General features: G+C 36.1%; 1 protein-coding gene across 3 annotated transcripts in view; it reads left to right on the top strand.

The window, feature by feature from the left end:
* Positions 1 to 18,549, top strand: part of CMSS1 (cms1 ribosomal small subunit homolog) — a 379,245-nt gene that overhangs the window by 70,382 nt on the left and 290,314 nt on the right. The gene's annotated exons all lie outside the window — the stretch shown is intronic.

Genomic DNA, 18,549 nt, shown 5'->3' with positions numbered 1-18,549 from the left:
AAGTCTAAAGCTAATCACAATTTTAATCCTCCAAAAACTTTAAGGACTTCAGAACACTTTAAGCATACCCTCCCAATTTTTATATTACTGTTGAAATATACTTTAGTTCTTTTTTTTAATTCCACAAGATATTATCATTACCTATTATTGTTCTTTTAGTCAGTGTTTGTTTAGATGTACCAACATATTTACCACTTTCTTTACTCATCATTCCTTCTTTTATTCCATACTTCCATCTGGGATCACTTTCCTTCAATCTAAATACATACTTCTGAAGTTCCTTTAGTGGAAGTGTGTTTTTTGCACACTCTCTCTTTTTATTTATTTGAACATGTCTATATTTTACCCTTGTTCTTAGGAAGATTTTTACAGTGCATAGACTTCTAGGTTGACACCATTTCTGTCAGGACGTTGAGAGTAATATTCCACTGACTTTTGGCTTCCCATGTTAATGTTGAAAAGTCAATCATCAGTCTAATTGTCATTCCTTTTCTCTCTGGCTGCTTTTGTGATTTTTCCTTTGTCTTCTGATATTCTGCCATTTCATTATGATATTCTTAAGTATAGAGTTCTTTATTTTATATTTTCTGGGCTTCATTAAGATTCCTGTATGTGTGAATTGGTTTCTTTCCTCACTTCTAGAAAATTCTCAATGTTAAATCCTCAAATATGGCTTCTGAATAATTTTTTGTCTCCTTACCTTTTAAAACTTAGACACATGTTAGACCTTCTTACTCTGTTCTTCATATCCTTCAACTATTCTTTCGCTTGTTCCGTCTCTAGCTCTTCAGGCTGCATTTTATTATTTCTTCAGATTTTTCTTCCAGTTCACTAATTCTCATTGCTGATCTTACAGTTATAGTTTTTCATTTCCAATTTTTTTCTTTCCTAATTTGTTTGGCCTTTTATAGTCTGTTACTCTTTTAACTAGAAATTTCAATCCCCTTTTTTATCTTTCATATATTAAGTATGTTTTACACACTGTCTGATAATTTAAATATCTGATGTCTTTATCAACAGTTCTGATTCTGATTTCTCCGGCTTTCAATCATTATGCATTATTTTCTAGTGTGTTTTTGGATTTTTTTTAATATGAACTCATACATCTTAGACTTTATATGTGGGAATTCTTTGAACCCTGGGTTGAAGGTGGCTTCCTCTAGAGAGGCTTTTTTTTTTTTTGCCAGGTGCCAGGGAGTATTGTCAGCCCAGAATCTCTAGGCTTTTTATTTTTTGTTTTTGGACCACCCAGGTAGTGTGAATTTGGGCTGCAAATTCTCATGTTGGGTAGCTTGTTATTATAAATTCTCAGTGGAGTTTATTTCTTCCCTTTCTCCCAATGCCACAGTTCAAGGAAAGTAGTTTTCCTTTTTGTTCCTGGAGGTTGGTTTTGTTTCTTAGTCACCTTTAACACTGATGGTTTAGATGTTTGTAATCCTAACTTTATGTGGGGTAGGGAGGGCCCTGGACTTTGTCCTCTGTGCCCTATGGTGCCATAAAAACTAAAATTAAGTTCACAGCATTCAAAAAATGCTCTCAACGCAAAAGCCGGCTTGGGTTCTTCGTGTACCTTCTATACCATACACTATACTATACTTCTAATTTAGAGAAAGTTCATATAATAAGCTTACTTATTTCCTATCTCCCCTTGCTCTTAATTCACTATCATTCTTTTACCCTTAAAAATGGAAACTAGTTTTGGAATAGAAACAAAGTAGTAACAAAATTAAAGAGGTTCAACGGATAGAAATATTATTGAGGGTTCTGCTGACAGTGTTTTCTGATTTTGATAAAGCCTAAACTTTCTAGTTGGGAGAAACAAGTCACCTGCCTAAGGCTATTTGTTGGAATGTTACCATATTTTATTGCCAGATCCTTGCTTTTTTTGATAATTTAGTAGCTAAATTTGTTTTAAATATCATAGAAACCATTATTTCTGTTTGCATATCATTAGTTAGATAGATGTGAGTGCATGCATGTGTGTGCAAGTGTTTGTTTCAGAAGCTGCTTGTGTCTGTGCTGTGTTTTCCTTATCACTATATTGCATTTGCTTTATCCTCAGCTAAGAAGTGGGGGAATGAGATTCTGAAGATGATTTTCAGGAGGGAACAACTCAAAGTCCATAAAAGTTGGGTGAATAGGTTTTCAGCCCTCATCCCAAGTCAGGTCTTCATGTTTCGTGGCCTTGGTCAGCCTTCATACAACAAAGCATATGGGCTGTTCCCAAAGAAGACCAAGTGGGTGGGGTGTGCAAAGGTGACTAGGAATGGCAATGCCTTGTTTAGATGAATGCAGCATGCTCTGTGTCTGTCCTCTCAAGGTGTTCCTATGAGGAAATCTGGGGACTCTAAAGACACATCCTTCTGCCTTCATGTCTCCATCTCCAGTAACAATATTTTTAGAATCTAGGTGTTTTTGGATGGTAAGCCCCAAAATAGTGTTGTTCATTTTGTAGACTCTCCACAAGTCTTTATGCTCTATAGATAATTGATTTATACTTATCTCTGTAAAATAGAGTTCCATGCTAATTGAGAACAATTTTTGTTTACCAACACCCCTCACAGAATACATAGATATTTTAGTTAGATTTTACCACCAACCCCAAAGGCATTTTGAAGGTAAAAAATCTTATTCCCTCTTTACTGAATCCACAAATGTTTCTATCAGTTTCTTTACAGTTTTCTTTTTATTGAAGCTGGGTGACTAAACATTCAGTATTCATTTATTAAATACCTACTGTGTTAAGTGAGACAAATCTGAGGGGAAGAAAGCCATTTAACATAGTACCAGCATATATTAGGCTCCAGTAAACTTTGTTCCTTTTCTCTGTGCTATTATATCCAAAGTTTAGTGCTATATGGAAAAATAAGACAGATCCCTTGCTTCAGGGAATTTACAGCTAAGAGTTGGTTAGGGAGGTATTAATATGGAAGAAAAGGGCTTCCCTGGTGGCACGGTGGTTAAGAATCTGCCTGCCAATGCAGGGACACGGGTTTGAGCCCTGGTCCGGGAAGATCCCACATGCTGCGGAGCAGCTAAGCCTGTGCGCGCCACAACTGCTGAGCCTGCGCTCTAAAGCCTGCTCACCACAGCTACTGAAGCCCGCGTGCCTAGAGCCCATGTTCCACAACAAGAGAAGCCACCGCAATGAGAAGCCCACGCACTGCAACAGAGTAGCCCCCGCTCGCCACAACTAGAGAAAGCCCGTGTGCAGCAACAAAGACCCAACGCAGCCAAAAATAAAAAATAAATAAATTTAGTTTAAAAAATATGGAGAAAAAGATATACTGGTTAAAAACTAAGTGAATTACACAGCGTGCATAAATGAAGTGCCCTTTCTGTGTAGAGGAAGAAGTTATGCATCTAGAAAGGTGTGAGACAAGGTGGCACTTAGGAGTTCAGGTAAAATAAAGTTCCATCCAATTTGATCCTCTGTTGTGGGCAACATAAAATGTACAGTCACTAAGGAGGAGCTGGTCTGGTGCCAGATCTGGCCCCAGAGGGGGCTGGAGGGCAGATTTACTATCCACATTTCTCTTGTGTGCTCGTGTGCTGGTCTCTTCTTTCCGTGAATAACCATTTCTTGTTTTTTTGTTTTTTATGCTTTTAAAGTCTGTGTTGTTTATGGTTTCTCTTGCTCATAGAAGAAACATGGCATAATGCTGAATTTATATAGATTTTAGGGCAATTTGGATTCTTATAGCAAGAAGGAAAGTGAATACTTTAACCTTCAAAATGTAGAAATTTCCCCATCTCGCAAAAAGATTTGAAAGGTTCATTTGTAAGATATTTCCCAATAGAAACAATGTTATTAAGTTATTAAGTAGAGAGTTGGTTCCCAGATTAACACAAGGAGACTTACTAAACCCATAATAATGCTGAAAGCCTGTATTTAGGTAATTGTGATAGTATGGTGATATTGTAGCACAATCATATCATAGCTCACAAGATTTATATACAATGTGATTATTACAGCCTGTAGTGGAGAACAATATTCTTGCAAATGTATAGAATTTAAACTATATTTCGGGTCAGCTAGCTTTTTGTGGACTAGCTGGGAGCCTATGTTTTACATAACACATGATATTTATTAGTAAATGTGTTCCAGGTTCCCACTTTGGATTCCAGGTGAATACCTCCCTATCATATCCATGGCAGCCCCTGGCTAGCTAGCCTGAGGAAAATTAAGTAGCTCTGGAAATACTCTTGCCCTCCAGGTGTCATCCTTTTGAGCAGAATGTAGATTGTCTTTTTATATAGAGGGAACATTCACGAGTCAGGTGTTCATAACCCAGAGAATGCTTGTATGTATTTTATGTGGCCCGGAGGGTTAAGCTTAATATATTTTATTCTTAGCTCTCCCAGGTTTAAGCATGACAGCATGTTCTTTTAAGCAACTTGCAGTCACCCATGTTCATGACTGGAAAAGCTGAAAACATCCCCCTTTAAAGAATGAATCATACTTCATCCAGCTTTGCAGTTGGCTTCATAGATTTAGTGGGCTGTCGCTCAGCAGGACTGTTTTTTTATTTTTTACCATATCCCATAACACGTGAATGGTAGTATTTGTGGGTTCTTCACGGTACTGTATTTCCTTTCTGCTATGGACAAGAGCTTATTTTTTGCCTCCTTTTCCAGAAGAGGCCAAGTTCCTGGTAGTGTTTGCCAGATACAGTTTAAGGAACTTAGTTCAACCGTAACATAACTATTAATCCATGGCGATGTTTCTTGGCCTATAGATTGATTTCAGTAAGCCAAAAGAGGATAATCAATACAGACTGAAATAGCATTCATTTCTTGTTGCTGTACTTGTAACACCAGACTTCCCCACTTTATCTCCATAAATTCCCGTCATCTTTAGTGGAAAAACCCCTTCCTCTTAACTAATCTCCATGGTGTTTTCTCCTCTTGACTCAGGGCAATTAATCACCTAGCAACCTGAACCCATGGAACAGGTGCCTTATTAAATGACTGTGGTTAAATGTTGGTTAAACTCTAGCAGTGATTACTAGAAAAGAATGTTGATAGTTGGTGAGGGTTTGACAAAGGAGCCTCTTACCTGTGTTTGTCAGGCTCTAGGCTGTAAAGATAGGCTTTCTGTAGCGGAGGTATGCAGCTCGGTGGAAGAGAGAACCATTTTCTGCTACAGGGAATTGCTGTGCTTCCATATTCTAAAGTATGAGTCAAGGATATCTTTATGATTACACATCCCTCCTAACATGAGGAATAAACTTTAGAGAAAAGGAAGTTAAGAGAAAACAGAAGTGTGAATAACTACTAATGGTGCTGTCTCTGGCTCCGTTCCGTCTGCCATTTCATCATACATAAAGGGGTTAGTTCAGAGATTCCTTTCCTGGCAAATAAGTGGCAACATATGTTTGAAACAGTGAATGGAAACTATAGGGAGAAAATGGCAGGCATATGGCAATAGGAAGGCAAGGGAAAATTTGTTGCACTAGTGTTAGCTGCAAAATTGGTGTGCTCTTCCATAGAGGGGCTGTTTTACTTTAAAAAGTCTGCATGCCCCATTAGTATAGCATTTCTGTGTGTGGAATGTTTATGTTTTCTAGGGGTTTTGTCTTTGTTTTTGTTTTTGTTTTGTTTTTTCATGAATGGCAGTCACCTTAAGCTGTTCTCACTCCATACAGAGGTCTTGAGACAAAGGTTCCCAAAGGGGAAAGACAGGATTTAGTCAGGAAACAGGACCTTTTATTAAAGTAACAAAAAAACGTAGGGAAGCACTTAGAAACAGTCACTTTGAAGGCCTGAGACTAGAAGAATGGGACCCAAATTACTGTCTTCAGGCATGCTCTTCTTTTAAATAATTCTGCAATGACAATGTTTAGGATGTATTTGTTGCCATAGCAACTAAACCTTTGCTCAGTAGTTTGAGATTTCACAAATTACCTTAAAGGGCAAGTGTTTGTTGTTTTGGTTTTACAAACTATGTATTAATCAGTATTTACCTTCTAACAAACTGAAAGCACAATGATTTACTTTGAAAAAATAATTTTCTTAAATCAAAAAAGAAATCAGTATATACGAAGTGCACTGAAGCCCATTTCCAATTGTGTATCGTACATGGCTAATAAACAAGAACTGTGTTTTAAGTCTCTAAAATTTAATTATGGTCCATTGTTATATTAGAGAAAAGTACTAGAGAGAAACATAATTTGTTTCTCAGAACATTTTTTTTTTCACTTTGTTTGCTCAGAAATGATTATGGCAAAGGATATTACCAGCCTTTATGTGTCTAAGTTTAATTAACTTCTTAATAAGACTTAATTTTAGTTGTTCAGGTTGTGGGGAAAAAATCCATTGATGTTATTATTGATTTGGGCCTCGACAATGAATAATATTAGCATGAACAAAGAACTTACTAATATGTGTATATCTGTAAATATGATTTAAACATGTGTCAGTGGTATAGAACTCAATTATTCTGTACCTCTCTCCCAGTATCCTGCTTTATTATGATTGGCATCAATGGTACATTTTTTTTTTTTTTGTCTGCTCTCATGCTTTAAAATGGATACCTAAGAAGGTAATGTAAACAAAGTGTTTTGTTTGTAGTCAGAAATTTCTATATACATTTAAATGTATAATAAAGCAGGACATGACAGAGAGAAGACATGACTAAGTTTTATAGCCTGCCCACCATCAATTTTTGTACTGTCTACAAGTTAAGAATGTTTTTTATATTTTTAAATAATTGGAAAATAAGAATAACATTCCAAAATAAGAATAATATTCCACGATATGTGAACATTACATGAAATTCAAATTTTAATGTCCATAAAGTTTGATTGGAACACAGCCACACCCATTTGTTTACATATTATTGGCTGCTTTCCTACTATAACAGCAGAATTGAATAGTGGCAACAAGACTGTGGCCTACAAAGCTTAAAATATTTACTACCTGGTCCTTTACAAAAAAAAGTTTGCTGACCACCGTTCTATAGCTTTGGCAATAAGTACAGTTCGAAACAAAATTTAAAAAGGGGTGGGGGCAACTGAAAGTTTTGCTTTCTATATCTCAACTAATTTGTGTTCATTTGCCTGACACCAAATTTTGAATTTCCTGTACTAGTACTTTTTTAGATCTTGGATCGTTTATATTCACTGAAGATTCATCAATCCATTATTGCCAAGATAATGGATGCCTTTTGGTGGAGTACTGAGGTGATTTATATTTAAGTAGAAATCTGGGACAGTGAAAGTAGAAGAACAAAGTTTTGTTTCTGAGACTAATGGAAAGCAGTGAGGTTCTGAACTGGTTATATTTAGTTTCCTATTTTCTGGTCATATCACTTTCTCTTATTTTACCTTTTCCAGAAAGGGGATGTCTAGAATGAGAGATGGAGATTATAGGGGAATTCTGTAAGAGACACCCCTATTGTGTGTCAAAGCTTTCTGCTTAAGTGTACGTGGCAAAACAGACCACCATGGAAGTATCCAGTGCTCATGACTAAATGAAGTTTTCCTTGTTGTCTAATCACCATGAATAATTGAGGACTGATGGTATTAATAAAAGATATCCTAATTCCAGTTTGGATTCCTCATACTAATGTTATATTTATTCTAACATTGGGTTTTTTATTCCTTGAAATAGCCATCAAAATGTATTTCTAAATAGACTTAATCTAACTTATCAGACTCTCAAAAAAGAAGGAAACATTCAAAAGAACTCTTGGTTGCTTATTTGGGAGTTTAGATGTGATACATTATTTTTGTTGCATATTTTGACATTTTAAAAAGGTTGTTAGAGAAAGAAACTGCACTTCTATATTGTAGATCGCCTTATTTTTAGAGGTATGTCATGGGTATATGGAATGAAAGATATTTCAAATAAATTGTTTTATATGGAATTACACAATGCCCAGGGGCCATGTTTGTCTGATTCTTTACATCCAATCTCATCCTTTTCAAAATTTCTTCCTTTAAAAATAGAAACCTAGGAAGATCAGCTAAACAAAATTTTTCTTCTGTAGTGACAGATTTCTCACAGATCGACTTTTGACATGCATACATACACTCACACATAAACACGTATGCATTTTTCACATCATCCTAGTAGTTTTGTTTTGTTTTAATATGACTTGGACTATTACACAAGAATGTCAGAATAAGGTACAATTAAATGAGGTATATTCCATGAACACTGAGTCTGAAGCTTTCATAGAAGTTTAGGTACATTTCAAGCAATTCTGTTATTAGATGATCATTATTAATACAAATGAGATTTTTCTTGGTATTTCAGATCACCTGAGAAAGGCTGAATAGATGTAAAGAAAAAATGTAAACAGTCCTTTTTATTTAGGGCCTTAGAGGCAGCTGCAATAGATGTGCTTTGTTTATATTAAATGGAGATGTTATGTGTGCATTTATTTAAAGGCCTAAACTAGGAACTCATTTCTTCTCATCTAAAAATATCTTTTTTAGAGGAAGTAATTTCTGGTGTTCATTGATGTTTATGTTTATTTTGTATCATATAAATAAAAAGTCTGTTCAGTTTTATTTTGAACAGAACATTTGGTTATAGTTTTCAAAAGCAGATCACTGGTTTCCAATACCAAGTTATTACACTTTGCAGGTGTTTTGGTGATCTCTTACTGTGCTATATCTTTTTAGCCTTAATGAGCATTACAAACACACTAGAGTTAAAAATGGAAATCACATGTTTTAAGGTCATATAGGAAATATTCCAAGTAATTCTTTCTACAAAGAAGTTCTTTGTAAATTATATTGACTATATAATTAAAATAATTAAAAGTTATTGTATATAAAGATTTTAGGTTTTTGTGAAATCTGTGTGGTAGCTGTTGTGATTACTGTTGTTGCTTTTTTTCTAGCTGTTTTCTAAGCCCCTATTGCATTCTTCAACAAAATATTTCCAAGATAAAGTGTGAAGAATAACATACAAGGTGCACTGTTCCTAAGATTATTATGATGGACATTTTGGACTCCCATTTCCATCTTAACTGTGACTCCACCATGGTTCACCTTCAGGGCATTTTTCCTCAATGTACATTAACATCCCAAGGATGATGAGCAAGACTCTGGAGCCAGACTCGCTGCATTAAGTTCTTAAGTTCTTCATTTATTGGTTTTGTAACCTCTCTGTGTCTCTGTTTCCTCTTCTATAAAATGGGGGATAGTGAGAGTACCTTCCTTATAGGGTTGTTATGAGTATTAAATGAGTTACAGCCTGTGAGTGCTTAGAGTAGCACATATACATAGTAAGTATTCAACTAGTTAGCTCTTACTATACATTCCTAAGATGCCATCTGTGGTGTTCTGGTTGTTTTGTATCTTTGAAATCCTATTAAATTCTAAGGTCAGAAGCAACTTGACAGTATTTTAAGATGAAATGAATATAAATATGCATGAAAGGTTTTTGAAAAATTATAAAGTAACGGACATCCAGAACAGTGTTTGGCACATAGTAGATGCTCAGTAAATATTTATTAAAATTAAAGAATTAATTAAAATTGAAAATATTATACACGTATAATGGTGATGTCACTTTTTTTTTTTTACTAATTTTTATTGGAGTATGGTTGCATTACAATGTTGTGTAGCCTCCAATGCACAACAAAATGAATCAGCCATACACATACAGATATTCCCTCCCATTTAGGTTACCACAGTGCATTAGGTAGAGTTCCCTGTGCTATACAGTATGTTCCCATCAGTTGTCTATTTTATACATAGTATCAATAATGTATATGTATCAATCCCAGTCTCCCAATTCCTCCCACCCCACCCCTTTCCCCCTTGGTATCCATACATTTGTTCTCTATGTCTGTGTCTCTATTTCTGCTTTGCAAATAAGATCATCTATACCATTTTTCTAGATTCCACATATATGCGTTATTATATGATGTTTGCTTTTCTCTTTCTTACTTACTTCACTCTGTATGACACTCTCTAGGTCTATCCACGTCTCTACAAATGACCCGATTTCATTCCTTTTTATGCTGAGTAATATTCCATTGTATATATGTCCCACATCTTCTTTATCCATTCCTCTGTTGATGGGCATTTAGGTTGCTTCCATGTGCTGGCTATTGTAAATAGTGCTGCTATGAACATTGGGGTGCATGTGTTTTTTTGAATTATGGTTTTCTCTGGGTATATGCCCAGTAGTGGGATTATTGAGTCATATGGTAGTTATATTTTTAGTTTTTTAAGGAACCTCCATACTATTTTACATAGGGTGATGTCATTCTTGAAATTCGTAATGATTAAATTCTGGAAATCAAGGCCATTCATCTCTTTTAGATTTAGTAGAGATCATTCAACTCTCATCTATGTTAATGAGGTGGATAACAAAGATAGTGATAATGAGAATATTAATAACAAATGATACATGCCTCGTGCTTACTCTGTGTAAAATACTGTTCTAAAGACTTTACGTTTACATAGGTTAACTCGTTTAATTTTTATAGCAACCTATAAGGTGGGTACTACTATTATTCCCATTGAATAGTTGAAGAAACTGTGTCTGAGAGGCTACAAGTAACCAGGATTCAACCCAGGAAGTTTGGCTCCAGAATTTGTACTCTTAACTCTGTTGTTAATAAGCTATAATTTCATAACAGTTATTTAGTCCAACCTTTCTTCCCATATTTAATGCTCATCAAAACAAACATTAAGTACCAAAGGTGTTGATCATTGCCTAACCCTGCCTCTTTCTGCTCTCCCACACAAGTCTAAAAGCACTGTTACTCAAACTGGGCTGCACATTGGAATTACCTGGAGAGCTTTCAGCATTATAGATGTTTATGTCTAAGAGATTCTAGCTTAATTGGTATGCCCTGGGCATTGGGATTTTTTTAAAGCTCCTCTGGTGATTCTAATATCTAGGAAAATTTTACGTTCATTGATCTAAAGGAAAATGAAATTTGTCTAGGCCCAAGAGCATGTCTGATGGGGCAGGGCAGGTAGGATCTGGACCTTGGAGCATCCAGAAGTCTAAACTCAAGCCAGTTTGGGTGGCTTCTTGTTAAGAATTCCTTCCTTTTGCATGCAACGGATACTGCATGGAAATAGTAGGTAACAATGAATTAGGAAGTTACCCAGGGATTACACTGTATATACTATTCTTTTAACTTTCTATTTAAAAAAAAAAATGAACTAAGCTTTACCATTGCTTTAGTCACATGGCCTTACATGACCATTGAAATGTTCAGGAAACGTTTGGAAAAAACAAAATGGCTACAAGTGGGAAAAGGTTTGTGCCTTCCTTTAGGGTTACCAGTTTATTGCTCCAATGTGAAGAGTAGGCTGACTTTACTAAACTGTTTAGGAAAATTGATATTTATTTCAAATGTTTATGGTTTATTGTCTCAGAAGATTAATGCCAAATCCTCAAAAATGTAGTGACGAGCGGTGACTCATTTTAGCTCATGTCAAAACAATTCACTTTTGTAATTTTCCTGTCCCTGGAGAAGCTATTAAACACTAAACAAAAATGCCCCAGAAGAAACTGATTGAGTGTTTTAAATTATGTACTTTTGCTTGGCTATTAGCCAGATGTTCTTTGGGAAAGCTTATTGCACATAAAGACCTATGATTTGCGCTGACAATGATACTACACAGTTTACGCTGCTTAAATATCAGCGGTGTGTATTCTAAAGCTAAACAGTCAAGCAAAGCTCAGTCTTTTTGCTTAAACAATTTGTGTAACTCCACTCTTACACAAGTGATTTTTTTTCCTTTGTTAAACTCTGGACAGGATATACCTAATGGATAAGGTGTTTTTCTGTACATTATCTTGTTGTTAAGTAGCACAGATTCCAACAAGCTTAAGAAGTTTTATGTGTTTGTGTGTATACATATATACATATATATACTTTTTTAAAGATTTATGTATTTGTTTCTGTGTAAGTAATCCCAAATATCTTGTCCCCAGTAGAGCTCAGCGTAGTGTTTTGCATGTAGTATATATACATGTATTGCTGATAATATATGATACCAATAAACAAAACAAAACATTTTCATTAATTTCCTGTGGTCTGTCTCTCAATACTGTATGAGGTCTTTTAAGAATCAGTGTTAAGCTAACTACATTTTATTTTTTAGGAGCAAAATATTTAAATGATAGGCTTGCTTTCACCGACCTCCTAAGTAATGAGGATATATACAATGTTAGATTAGACATTTTTAGGAAGCACTTTCATCAGTTTAATTCACTGATGAAATATATACTATATGTGGCATGCACATATACTGTATGTGGCATTTTTTGAGTAGGCATTTGGAGGCATGGTCTCCTGTAACCCCAACCAAAAGTATGGGGTTACTCGTGACAGTTTGTGGCACACCCAGCACCTAGGAAAGTGTGGGTGCTCAAAGGTATTTGTTGAACTCATCTCTTACATGATAAGAGTCAATTTTTCAGGTGCAGTTCCATGAGAAGACATGGAAAAGGTAGTGAAAATTAAGTACCTTCAGAGTGATTCCATAACAGGGTGATAGACTATCATTCCTAAGGAAATTATCCTGATGCATAAGGGTATCTAGCTGTTAGCCCATTCTAAGATGGAAAATGGTGTGAAGAGTGGTAATTCAAGCTACATCTGAAAACTATAGTTTTGACCAGGGAAGAAACTGGACAGCCAGAAAGGGCTAACAAGTCAACAGAATGGGAAGGGATTCACACTAAATTAATAGCATGATCTTATTTTTTATTTAAAATGTAGCATATCCAAATGTTATGTTTTCTGCCATACTAGTTACCTGTCCTGAAAAAAGGTTTAACCAGCGTTGGAGGTTTCACATAAGTGCAAACAGAGTGGTAAACTACCATTCGATCTAGCAATTCCACTCCTGGTTATTTATCCAAAGGAAAAGAAAGCACTAATTCAAGAAGATATATGCACTCACATATGTTCATTGCAGCATTATTTACAATAGCCAAGATATGGAAGCAACCTAAGTGCCCATCAATAGATGAATGGATAAAGAAGATGTCGTATATATACATGATGGAGTATTACTAAGCCATAAAAAAGAATGGAGTCTTCCCATTTGCAACAACATGGATGGACCTAGAGGGTATTATGCTAAGTAAAATAAGTCAAACAGAGGAAGATAAATACTGTATGATTTCACTTATATGAGGAATCTAAAAAACAAACAAACAAATGAACAAATACAACTAAACAGAAACAGATACAGAGAACAAACAGAGGGGAGGGAGGTGGGGGGAGGAGAGAAATAGGTGAGATAAGTGAGGGAGATTAAGAGATACAAACTTTCAGTTACAAAATAAAAGCCACAGGTATAAAATGTACAGTGTGGGAATATAGTCAGTAATTACATAATATCTATGTAAGGTGACAGATAACAACTAGACTTATCATGGTGATCATTTAAAAATATATAGAAATATCAGATCTATGTTGTGCACCAGGAACTAACATAGAGTTTTAAGTCAGTCATACTTCAAAAACAAACAAACACACCTATATAGAAAAAGAGACCAGATTTGTGGTTACCAGAGGTGGGGGTAGGAGGAGGGGGAATTGGGTGAAGGTGGTCAAAAGGTACAAACTTTCAGTTTTAAGATAAATAAGTACTAAGGATGTACAACATTGTAAATATAATTAACACTACTGTATGTTATATATGAAAGTTGTTGAGAGTAAATCCTGAGTTCTCATTACAAGGAAAAAACCTTTTTTTATTTATTTAATGTCATATTTGTATGAGATGATGGATGTTCACTAAAGTTACTGTGATAATCATTTCATAATGTATGTAAGTCAAATCATTATGCTGTACACCTTAAATTTATACAGTGCTGTATGTCAATTATATCTCAATAACACTGGAAGAAAAAAAGGGTATAAAATATATAAAATCATAAGCAGTGTGGCAGGGCAAACACACTTGTTTACCCATACCTAGAATTGTTAGAATTGGAGTCTTGAAGGAAATGGGTTTACTCAAAGAGCAGTGCACTAGAGGCGATATGGCCTCATGGTTAAGAATATAGACAAATGGTCAAACTGCTGGGTTCAGTTCAGCCCTTTGCCCATTTCTAACTCTGTGTCCTTAGGCACCTTATCTTCCCAGTCTTCAGTTTCTTCATCTGTAAGTGCTGCTAATAATAATACCTATCTTGTACAGCTGTTATGAGGATTAAGGATTAAGTGAAAAGCACTTAAAACAATAGCTGGCATATAGTAAGCACTGTGTGTTTGTGTGTACCTGTGCTTGTTTTAAAGCATTTGCCATATTGGTTGGGTGGGTTAAAAAAGAAGTAGGTTTAGAAGAGTTACTTACAGATAAAATCCAAAATTGGCAAATTAGCTATTAAGGGTAATTCATCATTTAAGGTTGCATCTTCACAGGCCCCTACAAGGCTTCCTTGACAGCTACCATAAGAGACAGGGATCCTGGGCGGGTTGGATCAGTGACCTGACCGAAAAAAGTATTTGCTTCTGTTCTTACTAAGGTGCTTCACACAGAGAACTGCACAGCTATTTCCCAGGCTGAAATAATGAAATAAAGCTCTTGTTCCTGCTGCTTCATTTGCTTGTACTAATTTGTCCTAAATGAAAAACTCTTAATTTGTTATTTAAAAAGTATGGCTTCAAGTAATGGAAACAAGCCCAAGCTAGTTGAGTTAAGCAAGATCTTTGGCCAGGAAAAGTAACTATTGAGATATGCATCTTGTTTTTCCAAGCAAATGCTCCTACTTCAGAGTCTGAGTGGGCTTTAATCTGTTTACCTGGCTTGAGTTGCCCAGTTTTCAGAGAAGCACTTTGCATTTCTGGCAGCAGTAAGTGTGACGAAAGTTTTTGTTATTGTTGCTCTTCATGATAAGTGTGTGGTTTTTATTCTCACTATAAAGAAAGGTCTGTAAGGACCATAGACCAGATTGTTTAACCATTAGAATATGCTTATTTTGTTATTTCCATCATTTGCTGGTATTTTTGTTCCTAATCTTGGAATAGATCTTTCAGGAGGAAGAGAAAAACATTGCTTTCCAATCAAGTATTTATAACCACTTTAAGTATATAGTAGAACCTGCCTGGTAAAAATTTATTTCATTTTTTGGCACTGGTATTTTTCAATGACCAAATTAAAATAGGACCTTTTAAAAATATCTTTAACATGCTCTTTTTTTTTTTTTTTTTTTTGCGGTATGCGGGCCTCTCACTGCTGTGGCCTCTCCTGTTGCGGAGCACAGGCTCCGGACACGCAGGCTCAGCGGCCATGACTCACGGGCCCAGCCACTCCACGGCACGTGGGATCTTCCCGGACTGGGGCACGAACCTGCTTCCCCTGCATCGGCAGGCGGACTCTCAACCACTGCGCCACCAGGGAAGCCCTAACATGCTCTTTTAAGATAGGTGGTTCCATTAAAATGAGGTCAAAGAACCTTCCAAACATTAATTTTTGTTAGTTTGACATCTTCCTATTCCAAACCTAGGAAGCTTAGAGGTTTACATATGTTTCTTTTGCAGTTGTTTTCCTATTCTTCTATGACTGCTCCTGGCTTCTCAGTCAACCCGAGATTCATGCTTATTTTAACTCCCCATCAGTGTCTGTAGTGACTATCTCTTCCTTGCCTCCCATGCTCACTTGTCTTCTTTGGGACTTGGCTCTCTACTCGTCCCTCTCTGGCTCCATCATCTTTCAGTCTCAATTGGCCCTTTTCCTTCAATTTTACTATTTCTACAAGTGAACAGTTTCTTTTTTCCCTTCCCATCCCTGATGAATTTCTTGAAAGAATATCACTACACTCAATGTGTCTACATCCTCACCACACTCTTTGCTTCCTTCAGATCTGGTTTCAGCACCTGCTATTCTGATGAAATTATTTTCTCAGAGGTCATTGGAGATTTCATCATCAGGTCCAACAAGCTTCATCCTCTGCTACTTCTCTAGGCCAGTTAATACAGTTAGCCACCTACCCACTCCTTGAAATTCTCCCTTTGGCTTCTAAGACACTGGGCTCTTTAAATTCTGTTTCTATATCATAGACTGCTTCTTTCTACCTTCCTTGATAGCTTATTCACCTTTTCTTTTCCTCTGAATGTCGGCATTTGCTAGGACAGTTTAGCCCTTTGCTTTCTATACTACTTCCTCCTAGGTATTTTAAACTATGCCTGCTGTTTCAACTTGCCTCTCTGGGCCAGAACTCCCAAATCTCTCTGTCTTTAGCCACTGCTGGCCTGAGTTCTGTCTGGTCTCATGTGTGCAGTTACTCCTAGATGTCTTCTCAGTTTCTCAAGCACATCATTCCAAAACCAAACTCATCTGCCTCTCCCAATCTTTCTGCTTTGCTGTTATTAGAACCAATTGTTATTAGAAACAATCTTCTTGTCACCAAGGCTGATAAGAGTTGTAGAGTCTAGTCATTTCTACCTCTTGCATCTTCAGAATGTGTAGCATACCTCATTTCACAACTTATAAACACTGTTTTTCCATTTTCTCTTTTACTGAGGTATAATTTATATTTATTAATGTGCACAAATATTAAATGTACAGGTTGATGAGTTTTTACATATTTATATACCTGTTTAAACACTATCCAGATCAAAATGTAGAATATGTCCATGTCTGCAGCAGGCCTCCTTTGTGCCACCTTCCACTTGATATCCACTTTCCTCCCAGGAACTAACCACCATTTTGACCTCTATTACCATAATTTAGTTTGCTATTTTGATCTTCATGCAAGTGAATGCTCATATTAATGAAAATTCAGCTTCATATAAGTGGAATTTATATTGCCACCAGAAATATATACAAGTTCTAGTTACTTCAGTTCTTCATCAGTACTTGATGTTGTCCTTTTAATTTTAGCCTCTGGTAGGGCTGCAGTGGTATCATTATAGTTTTAGTTTGCATTTCTCTGATGATTAATAATGTTGAACTACCTTTTCACATGCTTATTTGGATTTCCAAGTAAGTGTCCTTAAGTCTTTTCCTTTTTCTTATTGGTTTTCCAGTTTTTTCTTTTTAATTGATTTTTAGGAGTTCTTTATATATTCTGGATGTTAGCCTTTTGTTGGTTATACATATGCAGATATCTTCTCCCAATCTGTGGCTTGCCTTTTCATCTGATTATTGTTATATTTTGATTAACAGAAGTTATTCATTTTAATAATGTCTAATTATTAATCCTTTATGATTGGTGCTCTTATGTCCTTTTCAAGAAATTGTTACCCTCTTCAAGAACATAAAGATAAACTGAGGCACAGAGAGGTTAAGTGGTTTGTGCTAAGGTTGTGGCAGACTTGTTAGTTATCTTTAAAACAACAATTGGTTTTTTCTCCTCCTGGGCATATATGGCTGCCCAGCCAAGTATTTCTAGCTTTCCCTGTATTGAGAAGCGGCTATGTGAGTTTGGATTGGATTGATGGAATGTGAATAGAAGAGATGGTCATCTCTAAGAGAGACATAGTAGGGTTACAGCTTTGATTATGCACAACACTCTGAATGATCTCATGGAGTAGAGCTCATTTATTTAAATAATATTTCAAGTTATTTAAATAATAAAGGTAGCTCAAATGTTACTTTTTCCATGAAGCCTAATTCTATCCCCTAATTAGTGCTCACCTCTTTTTCTACCACCTGAATGCTTTTCTGCTCCTGAGGGCAAGGGTAATTTTTTTGGTCTGGTGCCTTGCACATGGTAGGCGCTCAATAAGTATTTTGAAATAAATGAATAAATAAACTAGACAAAAAGTGAATTTTTCAGGAGCTAATTAAAACTGTATATTTAATATTAAGAAATGTTGATCTGCTCATGTAATGAGTGTAGCTTTGCTGGAAATTTAAGCTCTCTCTCCACATTGGTTCTGTGCCTTTTCTTTGGTGAGGTTCTGAATCAGCAGTTCTTTTTTTTTTCTTTTTTAACATCTTTATTGGAGTATAATTGCTCTACCATGGTGTGTTAGTTTCTGCTTTATAACAAAGAGAATCAGCCATACATATACATACATAAATCCCCATATCTCTTCCCTCTTGTGTCTCCCTCCCACCCTCCCTATCCCACCCCTCTAGGTGGACACAGAGCACCGAGCTGATCTCCCTGTGCTACACGGCTGCTTCAGACGAGCTATCTATTTTATGTTTAGTAGTGTACATATGTCCATGCCACTCTCTCAATTCGTCCCAGCTTACCCTTCCCTCCCCATGTCCTCAGGTCCATTCTCTGTGTCTGCGTCTTTATTCCTGTCCTGCCCCTAGGGTCTTCAGAACCTTTTTTTTTTTTTAGATTCCATATATATGTGTGAGCATACGGTATTGGTTTTTTTTTTTTCCTGACTTACTTCACTCTGTATGACAGTCCCTAGGTCCATCCACCTCACTACAAATAACTCAATTTCGTTTCTTTTTATGGCTGAGTGATATGCCATTGTATATATGTGCCACATCTTCTTTATCCATTCATCTGTTGATGGACACTTAGGTTGCTTCCATGTCCTGGCTATTGTAAATAGAGCTGGAATGAACATTGTGGTACATGACTCTTTTTGAATTATGGTTTTCTCAGGATATATGCCCAGTAGTGGGATTGCTG

The sequence above is a fragment of the Stenella coeruleoalba genome (assembly GCF_951394435.1).
Source record: "Stenella coeruleoalba genome assembly, chromosome: 5".
Classification (NCBI taxonomy): Eukaryota; Metazoa; Chordata; class Mammalia; order Artiodactyla; family Delphinidae; genus Stenella; species Stenella coeruleoalba.
This window is presented reverse-complemented; position numbering and strand designations above follow the sequence as displayed.